Here is a 12,679-nt window from a genome sequence, read left to right as displayed (position 1 = left end):
ATCCATTTGCATGGCAAGAGTCTGCAACATCTCACTCTTGAAGTATTCCAGCATGTTTCCGAGTTCACCTTTGATGGATGAATTGGAATAGGAGGTACTGGCTATGGGTTGACTTCCCCTACCTTTCTTTCTGGCTTCTCTAGAATGGTTTCTAAAAACAATATTTATGTCCTCATAAGATAGTTGGTAGATGTCTCCCCTAGCCAGTAGATGGAGGGTATCTAGAAGTTCTTCTGGAATTCCCCTGAGTAGGACCAACTTCAGAGATTCAGGGTCAAGTGTGCACCTGGCCCTTTTGTAACTGAGCTAGAACCTCTCTTCATAATCTTCCAAGGATTCATCACTTCCCATGGTCATTCGAAAGATTTCTTTTTTAGTATCTTTTGACCTACAGTAGTCTCGATATTTGTTATTAAAGGCCTTCTGCATCTGAGCCCAAGTTGTGATGCTATTGCTAGGTAACCCCATGAACCAGCGCAATGCTGCATCCTTGAGAGTAGAAGGAAATAGTTTCAACTTTTGCTCATCTTCTGCATAGTCATAGGTTCGACAGATGACAGAAAACGCAAACAAAAAGGTGTCAGGATCTTCTATAGTCAAACCATGGAAGTGAGGTAGGGCTGAAGGACTTATATTCTTCATTTTGGTGTCCCCATTGGTCTCCCGAATGGGAAAGGTACCCTCTATTCTCTCTCCATTTCCCCTAGCATTTTTGTTTTCATCCATTGGCTCAAGAAGGATGTTTTCTTCATCTTCTTCCCCTATCGGTTCTTCAAATATCTTTGGTTGTTCACCTAAAGGTTCTTCTTGATCACTTCCACTAAAGAATAGAGAAGGTTGGTTGTGTGATGTAGTGGGGGTGTTGGGCAAGAATTTTCCTGAATTATCTCTATTCCTACAAAGCATGAAAGGAAATCTTTTTGGTTGGTTTTTGTTTTTTTCACTGATTGTACCTGCAAACTGAAATGGATTGAATAACACAAATTGCAACTAACTGAAATGAACTTTGCTAAAATATAATTTGCATAATTGAAAAGGAGAGCAAGGAAATGCAAAAACTAAAAGAAACAACTATTCTACTTTTGCTGAAATGAAATTTGCATAATTGAAAAGGAAAGCAAGGAAATGTAGAAAATGAAAGAAACAACTATTCCACTTTTTCTGAAATAAACTACTTAGTAGAATGTTGAGATAGAAAATAGAAGAAAGCAGTAATCACAAAATACTCTGACGCTTCCCCAACAACGGTGCCAAAAAGTGGTGAGCACTAGTATTGCAGCAATAATGCTACAACTCCTGGGCTGCCTACTTTACTTTTATCAACCCAGTAGTTCCTAACAAACTTGAAAGTGATGGTGTTGTATGCACAAGTACTAGTTCTTACTATAGGTTGTCACTTGGTCAGCTGGCGCAAGATCACTAGGAGCTCAAGCCAACTTCTATGGATCCCAGAAGAAGCTCTATATGTGATAAAAGAAAGGAAAGCTTACTCTACAGAGGCTACTCTACTTGCAGAAAGGAAAAAGACTGAAATGTAAAGTAAACCTAGCAAACCCTACTTAACCAACTAATCCTACTTTTGTAGAAAGCACTATAAAAACCATGAAATGAATGGCATTATGTACTCAATCTATTTCTAGAAGTAAATGAGCAAAAAACATCTTTTTGGATTTTTATATATTTTTATGTGAAATTGACATGCATGTATTTTATTGTGTGTGAAGGTGGAAGCGAATAGGTGGTGTTGAAGGGCAACTTTTGGGTTTGAGGAGATGTAGGATGGTGTAGATGGGTCCTAGGAGGTCTTGGGTGACCTTCTGGAGGCTTTTCCCATGCTCGGCCTTCAAAAGAAAGCCTACAAGAAAATATATAGGAGGACACAAGGGATCTATAGGAGGTCTACAGGAGGATGCCGAGAGACGTTTTGAAGGTTTTGAAGGTGTGAGAGTGGGTGGAAATGGTAGATGAAGGTGGGGATGATGTGTTAGGGCACCTAGGGTCCACCAAGGATCACTAGGGGAGGGAAAGATTGTTGGGAGAGAAGAAGAAATCCTATGGGAAAATGCAGAAAACTAAGGCACATTTGAGGTGAAATTTGGGCGACCTATAGGGCATAGATCAGGGAGAGAATGTGATGGATGATAGGCTGACCTACTGTGAGAAGATAACTGCTACAAAAGAACTGACAGTCGAATAATGAGATCAAGCAAGCAAGAAAATTAAGTACATAAAAAAACAGAATTTTGTTAGAAAATTATATATTATGGAGCAATGGAACACATAAATATTGCAAAAATATAAACACAGAAAGCGCATAAAATAAGAGAGATAAAGATATACGTGGTTCACCCAGTTTGGGCTACGTCCACCCTGAACAGCCAGTCCTTCCTTTCTATTATCCAGCAAAATGAAGAGACACAACCTACAGCAGATCTACTGTAATATCCATTGTTTTCTCTCACAGTCTCACCTCTCTATTTCTCGCTCACTGAATACACATCTATCACACAGCCTCAAATACAATGCCCTCATACAAAGAGAGGGGTTGCCTTCTACAGAAAAAAACCCTAAACTAAACATAAGTTCTACCGTTAGATCATTCGCCTAATGAACGGCCCAGATTGACTAGAAATTACTATACTTTTACAAGGCAATCTTACAACTGTTTTTAGCTTCGGGGGCGCTGCCCCTGAAATCCCCCGCCAGGGGGGGCTCCCAAAGGTCGCAGTCGCCCCCCCTGGACCCCCCCTGCAGCGAATATTTTACGGGCCCCATTTCGAACTGGGGTCCAATGTGGTGATACCTTTGAATATAGAAGATAATCAGGCTCCACACCCAACAAATTTTGCATCAAGATAATCTAAATTATGAGCTATGGAAAGAAATGTTGAAAAATGCTATAAGGAGAGAAAGCATGGAAGAATACTTATTGCAAAGATAGAAATGAGCATGGTGGAAGAGATCTAAAGCAAAGCATTAACCTTATAACAAACTGCAAACACTAGAAATCCTATGGAGAAGGAAAATCTGTGTTTTTGGGGTAGCAAGAGGGTCTTTGCCTCAGTTCATGGTCTGAAAGGGAGGAAAAGAGGCCAAGGCACTGTTGCTAGCCTTTTGAATCTTATTTCTATCACTATTCAACATGCTATAGAGAACACAACTGAAAACAACCTTCTGAATCACCAAAAGCAACCTATTCTTAACCAAAAAAGAAATTCATCTAACAGCAACTAATCCATAAACTGAAAAAAAGCATATAAATACAAATAAGAGGAGCTTGGTTTCTTGGATTGGGCCCTAACCCAAGATCTTCAGCCCTCTGAGGTAACTCAGCATGCTATAGAGAACAAAACTGAAAACAACCTTTTGAATCACCAAAAGCAACCTATTCTTAACCAAGAAAGAAATTCATCTAATAGCAACTAATCCATAAACTGAAACAAAGCATATAAATACAAGGAAGAGGAGCTTGGCTGCTTGGATTGGGCCCTAACCCAAGAGCTTCAACCCTCTGAAGTAACTCAGTGCTAGCTCAAGAAGAATCTCATCTTTATTATCAAAATAGTAATAGGATTACATGAAACTGTCACCAAAAGTAAGCTCGAAGTTGAGTAGAGTTTTACAATAGCAATACAGCAACAAAAATTCAAAAATAAATTGACCCTAGTGAGGCCCTAAGTCTCTCTACTTATACAACTAAAGCTCTCAACATCTTCCTTAAAATCAGGGAGGCTTGGCTCCCAAAACTCGAGATAAACATAAGTTATCCTCCACTTGCTCGATTGCCTCCTACTGCATTGATTGGGTTGTTTGTACTCCAAGCTGCACGGAGGTGAATTCGAAGTGGCGAGTAATAAATGAGGGGGATTCCCTCCTATAAATCCTCTCCTTGTCAATTTCAAATTATTGCTGCCAATTTTCCATTGAATCTTTGACTTTGTCTTCAAAATTCAACAAAAATTTGCATTAAACACATATTAGACCTCATGGCATCATAGCTAACTCAACTCACTCCATAAGCATAAATATAATCGAAAAACATGAAATAAGCTAACATAATGGCTGATTTAACTATGTGAGGAGGCAAAATGAGCCCATATAATTACCCATTTATGGGGCTCATCATCTGGGAGCAACACAGATTGATGTTGCTCTTCCCAAAGTTGTAGTTCTTGGATAGATCTTTCTAACATGCTATTGTTCGTGTCAAATAGAGATTGGGTTCTAAAGTTACGACCTCGGGAAGTTGACGTACCAATTTACCCAAACAGGGCCCACAGTTTGGTGTTTCATCTTCTAGGGTTAGGTTTTTGGAAGTTAAGGGTTTTCCATTGTTTCTCAATAATCAATAGGCCTTTGAGCCTCATTGTAATAGAGTTCAGAGGCATGTAGCCCCCACATCTCTTCTCAGAGATAAGCTACCATCGCCCTAGCTGGTTTATTTCCATTTATGTTTGTAAGCATATTTCAGTATTTCACATAAATGAAATGAAGTATTATTTTCGTTGCATCTCTATGTTTATGGTTATCTCCATAATTTCTTGCATTCTTGTTTAAATCTGGATCAGTGGTATCAGAGCGATCTGCTTTTTCTTTATTTTTCTTTGCATGTACCCAATGACGTCGGGATATAAGGAGTTAGGGCTTGAACTGGTCGAACCTTTGCAAGACCAGCCTCGCAAATACCGACGTCCTCCCATGGGAGATGAAAAGAAAGACGAGGGGGTAGGAGATCCTATCAAAATCTTGCTCGAAGAAGCCCTTGAGCAACAGAGGAACGCGATGAAGGACAACTTTGCCCAGATCCTTCAGTGGCTACCCAGAGGAGACACATGAGCTTCTAGTAGCTACTATGGGAATGCCACGCCCTTTAAGGTACAAGTTAATTTTGAAATCCTCGTCTTTTAGGGTCATATAGACGCAGATGTCATAGATAAATGGTTAAATCAGCTAGAAGGATATTTTTTTGTTCATGATTTTTTCAGTCGGGAAAAGATTATTTTCGCTCTTCTCAAAGCAGCCCCCCACATCTAGGACTAGTGGGAAACCTACTGCGAGGAGAAGGATAAAAGTACAGGCTCACTATTTTTAGTTGCACCCACTTGGAATTCATTCTAGGATGCCATCAAGGAGTAGTACTACCCTGTCAAAAGCTACGAGGACAAATACATAAAGTGGACCACATTGCGGTAGGGAAGGGACCAAGATGTGTTGGAGTTCACAAACATTTTTCATACCCTTTTCACACAGTTGGGTATCAAGGATTCTGAGCTGCATTTGGTACTCAAATACCGTGGCTGCCTACATAGATACATCCAGGAAGAGATGGAGTTCCTGAACATATCCTCGCTTGGCATGGCGTATCGATATGCTGTCAAAATCGAGAAAAAGTTTAAATAGAAGAAGCGAGACTTTGGATCTGCGAATCCGAAGACCAAAGGAAAAAGCCAAGGCGGGGTGACCCAAGACAACCCATCGAAGCCACAAGAAAAGAACAACACCATGAATTAGAAGAAGGACATAGGAAAGTGGTGTGAGTTCCACAAGAGCCCCACTCATAACACAAGTGAGTGTCGAACCATGAAGTCGCAGCTGGCGAAGTTGAAGGCTTCAAAATCAGATACATGTTCCGACCCTGAGTCAAAACTCGACAAGGGGAATGGAAAAGGGAAGCAGATCATTGATGTGGAGCCCAATGCCACTATTGCCACCACCAAGATCCAGAAGAATGATCCCGAAAATCCATAGGAGGGAGAGAATCTTTTCCACTCACAAATGTGGGTGAAGGGTAAGCCGCTACAATTCATTGTCGACAGTGGCAACCAAAATAACCTCATTTCAGCATAGGTCATGAAGTGGTTGGGCCTACTGACTACACCACACCCGCAGTCATATATTATTGAGTGGCTCCACCAAGGATGAGATCTCCGAGTCTGCCAGTAGTGCCACCTTCCCTACAACATCAAGCACTTTACAGATGAGGTATTGTGTGAAGTTGCACCCCTTGATGTTTGTGATGTACTATTAGGCCGACCATACTTATGGAGGCGACATGCTGTGTATGAGTCAAGGCCTTGCGCTGTTATTATTACTTTGGGTAATTCATTATACATGATACCAGAGGTAGCCCCACCTACCACCACCTCTTTGATCACTACTAAGAAAGGAAATAAGCTCATCTCCCATACTAGGAAATTCATTTTTTGTCTGGTTCGCTCCCAAAGTGAGAAGATCGTCGCCAAATCCATGACCCCTGTGAAGGGTTCCTCCACACAGCAACAGTAACAACAGATGGATACGGTCATGAAAATAGACAGGAACATCTTCTCCTCACCCACAGGGAAACCGTTGCACTATCACGTACCACGCAAGTTTCAAGTGGGTGACAAAGTCTGGTTGCATCTACAGAAAGAACGCCTTACAAGAGCCCATCAGAAGCTTGGACCACTCCAACATGGTCCTTACACCAGTACCAAGGCTGTGGGAAACAATTCTTTGGAGCACAACATTCCCCCATTCTGTCGCTTGCATCGAGTGTTCAATGTGGACTGTCCTCTACTATGCTTCCCACCATTACTGGACACATCTGAAATTATAGAACAGCTCACTAGGGACCAAGTTCAGCAAATGGAGGAACTCAACGCAATGGGGACCATTGCTTCCTAAGGGGGGAGGAATGATCTAGGTGGATGTTGGTGGCCACCCACCTATCCCACTTGGACCCCCACAACTGTCTCTTTCAGTTTTTCAGTTTCCTTAATTGTAGCACAATTTACTATTTTTAGTAGTTTTTCGGGTCTTGAACTTCCAGAGCCATTTTGAGGCCCTCAACGACGTTTTTTGGGAAATTTGGGAGAAACGTGGGTCCATGGACCGATGTTACTCTTCCTAAAGTTGTAGTGTTCGGATATATATTTCTAACAAGCTATTGTATGCATCAAACGGAGATCGGGTGCCAAAGTTATGACCTCGGGAAGTTGATGTTCCAATTTGCTCAAACGAGGCCCATAGTTTGGTGTTTCATCTTCTAGGGCTAGGTTTTTGGATCTTAAGGGTTTTCCATTGTTTCTCAACAATAAATAGGCCTTCAAGCCTCATTGTAACACATTCAGAGGCATGTAGCCATCACATCTCTTCTCAGAGGTAAGCTACCATCGCCCTAGCTGGTTTATTTCCATTTATGTTTGTAAGCATATTTTAGTATTTCACATTAATGAAATGAAGAATTATTTCCGCTACATTTTTGTCTTTATTGTTATCTCTATAATTTCTTGCTTTATTTTTTAAATTCAGATCATTGGTGCCTTGGAATCTCTTGATCCCTTAGCCGAGACTTTTCTTACTGACGAGAGTTTCATGGAAGTAATGTCTCTAGAAGAACCACCTTGGAACGAAACTCATCATCATTCCTCGTTCCTGCCTAGCCTGGTGGTTATGTCTACTTGTCTCGAAGAGTTCTCTTCTTAGTTTCCTTACCTACCACTTCAGGCATCGATCATGACCCATGAAGTATGGTCGGAAGGAAATTTGGGTAACATTACCCAAACGATGCAAATTGATATTTCTGTCAAGCCTAGTGTCGTTGAAAATGTCCATATTGTAGTAACTTGTTCTCCAGATGAGATCAAGATCTATAATCATCTTTTTCAAGAATTATGTGATGTTCTTTCATGGTCATATGAGGAAATTCTTGGCATTGATCCTAACATCGTTGTGGATGAAATACCAACTTATCCTCATGCGAAGCCTGTTCACCAACGGCTCCACCCAATGCACCCTAGGAAAGCAACAGCTATTAAGGGTGAAGTTGAAAAACTTTTGAAAGTTGGATTCATTTATCTGATCCCTCTTACAGATTGGGTGTCAAATATTGTACCGATGATGAAGAAACAAGGCACGATCTACGTTTGCATCGATTACCGTGATCTCAATCATGCTTGTCCTAAGGATAACTATCCCACTCCCTTCATTGATCAGATCATTGATGAATGCACTGGGAGCGAAATTTTTTCCTTTATGGATGATTTTGGTTACAACCAAATTAACATTGTGCTAGTCGATCAAGAAAAGACAGCTTTTATCTATTCGTGGGGTACTTTCACATACAAAAATATCTCTTTTTGCCTAAAAAATGCTTGGGCTACATTATAGAGGGTGATGTCCTATGTGTTTCATGACATTCACAACGTTGTTCAGCCTTACTTAGATGACCTTCCCGCTCATTCTCGTAAGCGCCATGATCACCTTGATCATCTTCGTTAGATGTTTCTTCGTTGTACACACTACAACGTTCAGTTAAACCAGCATAAATGTGTTTTCTGTGTCGAATCCAGATGACTCCTCGACTTTATTGTCTCTAAGGAAGGCATTCGCCTTGATCCATTTAAATTTGAGGCCATTGTTAATTTACCCCCTCCATCTTCATTGCACCAACTATAGAGCCTATAGGGAAAAGAAAATTTCCTCTGTCATTTCATACCCAATTATGTTGGGCTAGCTTCAGGATTTACCCGGTTGCTCAAGCAAGGAACGCCCTTTGTTTGGGATGAGGTTGCCCAAAAGTCTTTCAATGACCTTAAGATTGTCCTCATCAATGCTCCTTTGCTGCATCCCCTATATTATCATCATGATTACTTCCTTTATCCAACCACAACCTCTAGCACCATTACTATGGTGTTGGTCTAAGATGATGACGAAGGCATTGAACATGTTATCTATTAGCTTAGTTTCAATCTCCCCAACATCGAAACGCGTTATGCCCATGTCAAGAAATTGGCTTTGGCTGTCGTATAGGTTTTTCAGCGCTTTCAACACTACATTCTCTTACGCATTAATATTATGATTTCTGAATGCAACCACATGACCTACATCCTAACTTGTCAGTTTCTGGGGGGAAAGTATTCTAAATGGATTGTCATCCTACATGAATTCAATTTGGTGTTTACTACTACCAAATCTAAGAAATCACTAGTTTTGTCAAGTTGATTTTCTCCCTTCCTTCTATGTCTCTCCCTCCTAGTGCAGATGAGAAACTCCCAGATCTTTTCTTGATAAGAACCCTTGACCCATTGTAATGTGATATCATTCTTTATCTCCAGACATCCACGTTCTGGTCTACGTTGACTAAGGATGATTACCGATGTATTCAGCATCACTCCAAACCCTACCGTATTATTAGAGATACTTTATACTGTGTTAGTGTCGATTCAGTTCTTCGTCGATGTCTTACTCTCGAGGAGGCTGAGAGAGTTCTCAATGACTACCATTCTAGGGCATGTGGCAGTCATATGTCTGGCTATGCTACTGCTCAAAAAATCCTTCACGCTAGTTATTTATGGTCATCCATCTTTAAGGATTACATCCTTGCTATTCGCAAGTGCCATGAATGCCAAATTTACCAGCGCAAGATGCACACCCCGCCCGCTCACCTACACCTTGTCATTACCGTTGGTCCTTTTTCCAAATGGGGCATTGAATATATGACATGTAACCCTCGTTCGGTTGGTGGGCATGGTTATATTATCGTTGTTGTGGATTATTTCACCAAATGGGTCAAACCGATGCCTACATACTCTGCAGACGGTAAAACGATGACTCAATTTCTATTCAATCATGTTATTTCCAGGTTTGGTGTACCTCAAGCCATTGTCACCGACCATGGCTCCCATTTCCTATATTACATGTTGGCTGAGTTGATCTCTACGTTGGGTTTGCATCGCGATGGCTCAACCCCGTATTACCCTTAGGCCAATGGTCAAGTTGAAATTGTGAACAAAGTTTTGGTTATAATGCTTCAGTGTACTATTGGGATGCATAAGTCCAATTGGAATCTCATGCTCTTTTAGCTCTGTGGGCTTACAGAACCTTGACCAAGAACGCAACTAGTTTCACACCATTCCAACTCGTCTCCAGTATGGAAGCAACATTATCAATTGAGTGTGCAATTCTATCACTCAAGCTAGTTGTCGAACTTCTGTCCAAAACCTCACCTCAAGAAGAGCGCCTCTTGTATTTAGAATGGCTAGATGAGACTTGTCATCTCACTACTTTGGTCATCGAAGAACAAAATAAGCAAGTCACATCCCATTTCGATCGGTCGGTCTCCCCTCATGTGTTCCCTGAGGGTGATGATAAGCGGGGGTAGGCAAGTTTGAACCCGTGTGGCATGGGCCCTACATTGTTAAAGGAATTTTGCAAAAAGGGGCCTATGAGCTAATTGATTATGAAGGAAATCCTTTGGACAAGCCCTGAAATGGGATTTATCTCAAAAATTACTATGCTTAGGTCATCTTGCATGGTTACTTGTGTACATTAGTGTGTCATTCATTTTTTTACAGTGTGGTTTGGTGTGTTAGTTTTCAAACAGCTTTCCTGTTTACTATGTTTTTTCCTACTTTGCAAATGTTTGTGACTCCTCACATCGGTTTCGCTAATGGTGCTTGCCGTAGTACCCGGAATCTATCCTCTACAGCATGGGCCATTTATGACCCCCATGGTGAGTTGATTGATCTTCAAGGTATTTGTTTAGGTTGCACAACTAATAACATTGTTGAATACAACGTAGTTATTGAATTGTTGTCAGAGGCCATTGCTCTTGACATTCGGGAATTAGTTGTCAAACTGGATTCACAGCTTGTTTTCCTTCAACTCAACGGGAAATAATATTTTATAAATCCTCATATATTGAGAATGTATCTACGTATTCATCTACTGGAAATAAATTTTGATTACATTACATATCATCATATTCCTAGATAGATGAATACATTGACAGATGCATTAGCTAATTATGTGTTGGATCAACATTTACAAAACATGTGAAAATCTAAAACGAATCATTTGTACCATAGTAAGCAAGAATCTATATATATATATATATATATATGATGGTGATAATTTTTTATACATCAAAACCCAAAAAAATTATATGTGTGTTCAAATAACATCCGCGACTCGCAGGTCTCGTATATTCGTGGCACACAGGCCCCAAAAATGTAAATGTTGGACCTAGGAACTAATCAGCATGGTGATCATGGTAACATGAAACTACTCATGCTACACGAGTTGAAAATCAACGGATCCGATCTGATACCCCCACCGTATGCCTCTGGTCCTGGCGTGGGATGTCTCCCACCTGGGCATACTCTGGGATACCACAAGTCAACCCCTCAAGGTTCCTCATGATCTCCTCCTCGTTGTCGCTCCCCTCCTGATTAGGAGCAACATCAAACTGGCAAGAAACGTGCCTAGCTATCAGGGACATCTTGACAGGATGCTCTGGTCCAAAATCTGCATTGATAAAAAAAAATGTTATAAACACATATATATCAAAAAATTGAAAAATTAAAAAAATTAAAAATTGATTTTTCACCTTCATCGTCAAAATCCTCCCCATCTAGAAGCAACATATCTAGATCTCCACGGAAGTCGGTACCATTGTACTACCAATCCTCCACTATGATCAGTTATCATCGTAGCCATGAAAAGAAGGTGTTTCGTAGGTAATATGCTGGCCCCCAGTGATCCTAGGCATCAAAGTACTCCAATGGACCATCTGTGGGTCTCGTGGCATCGACGGATCTACCTCAGTCATTTGGTAATAGAATAGCAGAACTTGTTCCAAGAAGAAGGTCAATAGTACAGATCCAAAGTAAAGTTGCTTCAGATTCCCTGCCTTAGCTTTTAACAACTGGTGTTTCATGTTGATCTTCATGGATTCTGCCCAATTTAAGATCGTCAATGTTGTACAATCGATAGCATATAGAAATTTCGACTTGTTATTCTTGTGCTCTGCTTGGGACCCAGCCACTCTGTTGATAATCAATAGTAGCTCTCTCAGTGTCAGATCTTGCACAGTGGCAATCTCAATCTTGCCACTCTTGGATTTGAGGGCTTCTAGGCAATGTTCGGCAAGTAGCATGGATAATCTTGCCCCAATCAGTCGTGACCCATATAGGTTGATTGGTTCCCCTCTCTGGGACAATCCTTTGATGAAGTAGATGTCTAAAGTTTCTAACTCTGGCTCCTGGTCACCAATGATAAATATTTCCCAATTTATGTCCCAAAGACTAATCAAGTATTGAAGCAGCTCAGGTTGAGCCCACATCCCTGGTGTGAGAAAGAAATTGAGGAGTCCATAGTTCCTCAAGGCGTCTAAGAAATTTGGATCATTCATCGCTTGAGTGTCCACATCTTTGTGCTCACGTTCTTTCTAGTCTACCATTTTCGACAATTATTTCCTGCAAAAACCATGTATTCAAGTCAATAATCATTTTTGACAACTAAAATTTGGATTCAAATGGTGGTTTGAGAGGAAAATGGCTTTGTCTTTGTTCACAACATTGGCATGCTTGTTTTAAAAATAGTTGCACCGACGATGCAGTTGGGTGTTTTAGCAACCCTTAGCCGACACGATTTTGTGCCCGGAAACTGTGCCAACCGAGGGCGAATTTTTTTTCCAAAACCTCGCTCGGAAATCCAAAAACAGGAATAAATAGTATGGAAATGGAGTTTAGGGACTTCGATCTTACTTGCAACTGGTGACTCGGCAAATGACCTCCCGGATCTCCCACAATCAACTCTGGAATAATTAGGGGAAAAGTGGGTAAAAGGTTTTTCAAAGCAAGGTAAAATGGTAAATGCTAAAAAATATTTACTTTTCCCTCCTTATATTCAGTTT

This window comes from Pinus tabuliformis, chromosome J (genome assembly GCF_031772625.1).
Source record: "Pinus tabuliformis cultivar Carrire ecotype Pingquan chromosome J, CPIR1, whole genome shotgun sequence".
NCBI classification, from domain to species: Eukaryota; Viridiplantae; Streptophyta; class Pinopsida; order Pinales; family Pinaceae; genus Pinus; species Pinus tabuliformis.
Note: the sequence above shows the minus strand (reverse complement) of the source record.